Genomic DNA, 1,603 nt, shown 5'->3' on the forward strand with positions numbered 1-1,603 from the left:
TTGACTGCAATTTTGTCTCGCAGTTCACATGCTTAACCCATGTTTCGTCACCAGTAACGATGCGATCGAGTAATGAGTCGCCATCTTTCTCGTAAGCGTCCAAAAACGTTAACGCTGCAGCCATTCGATGATTTTTGTGAATCTCTGTCAAGATTTTTGGTATCCATCTTGCACAAAACTTGTGGTAACCAAGCTTTTTGGTATTGATTTCGTGCAACAAACTTCGTGCAATTTGTGGAAAACTCATAGAGAGTTCCGTTATTGTGAAATTACGGTTTTCACGGACCGCGGCATCGACTTTTTCGACAAGTTCGGCAGTAACTATGCTGGGTCTTCCACTTCGCTCTTCGTCGTGAACATTAGTTCGGCTATTTTTAAATTTTATGACCCATTGATGCACTCAACCTTCAGTGATTATGTTGTCCCCATACACTTCACAAAGCTGCCGATAGATTTCTATCGGTGTACAGTTTTTTGCAGTCAGAAACCTTATTACAGCACGCACTTCACACTTCGCGGCATTTTCAACTAACGCTGATATTTCAAACTGTCACAGTAACTCAACGGAGTACAGCACGAACCTCTCACTAGCACGGAAGGATGCCGACTGAGCGGCGGAATGCCATGACACCAAGATGGCCGCGCTAGCCCCGCCCCTAACGGACACACACGCAAACGTAATGTATTTTGAGGATAGCCTTCGTATATGGTTAAGGCTCACCGGCCACTTGGCCATCTTCTTTTTCTGTGGGAATGCAAAAACAGTGCCCGAACTCTTACGGGAATTGGCAACACGCCGCGAGTAATGAGTATAATGGGCGGGGGCACTACGAATGTAGTGCGGGACAATACGTTGAGAATGTGGGTTTCGCGGAAGGCGTGCCAGAGATAAATGTCTGCAGTCGCGCTATCCTCTGTGTCCTCGGTGGCTCAGATGGATAGAGCGTCTGCCATGCAAGCAGGAAATCCCGGGTTCGAGTCCCGGTCGGGGCACACATTTTCATCCGTCCTCGTTGACGTACGTCAACGCCTGTAAGCAGCTAAGGGTGTTCTTCTCATTGTAATTTCATTCTAACGAGCTGCATGGTCGGACATGTCCGAAAGAACAGATACCATCTTAGTATATATATCTAAGCCTGGAACTCAAGCCACTGACCCACAAAGCCACGTTTCCAACTAAATCAGGAATAAGTTCTTTATGAAAAAGAAACTAGCAAGGGAACAAATACTAGTTCTATACAAGAAGTAAACGAAGAAAGTAAGGTATCATCGTTTGGTATTCGTTATTTAGTTTAGAGATAATATATTGGCGAATAAATTTGTTTGAATGATCTAATTATTCGAACATTTATCGAGTTAGAAGGCTGAGGAATATCCATCTCTCTTCACCTCTACACTTTACATTTCCTTTCTCTTTATGTTCATATTGTCAACTGTAACGAGGTCTACAAGTTCATTTGTTCGAATTACTCACGAAAGCCTACGTTGTAGGGACTGAAGTTTTTTGTTAGTTACAAAGTAGACACTGAAGTCCGTTGTCACACGCCTCGACAAAAATCATTTGATTGTTCTTTTCCAAATTTGTCTGAATATCAGTGCGATT

General features: G+C 43.5%; 1 non-coding gene across 1 annotated transcript; it reads left to right on the forward strand.

The window, feature by feature from the left end:
- Window positions 1-919: 919 nt before the first annotated feature.
- Window positions 920-993, forward strand: Trnaa-ugc (transfer RNA alanine (anticodon UGC)). Its single transcript has one exon. It is a non-coding gene; the product is annotated as a tRNA-Ala (tRNA).
- Window positions 994-1,603: the final 610 nt, after the last annotated feature.

This window comes from Schistocerca serialis, chromosome 2 (assembly GCF_023864345.2).
Source record: "Schistocerca serialis cubense isolate TAMUIC-IGC-003099 chromosome 2, iqSchSeri2.2, whole genome shotgun sequence".
Classification (NCBI taxonomy): Eukaryota; Metazoa; Arthropoda; class Insecta; order Orthoptera; family Acrididae; genus Schistocerca; species Schistocerca serialis.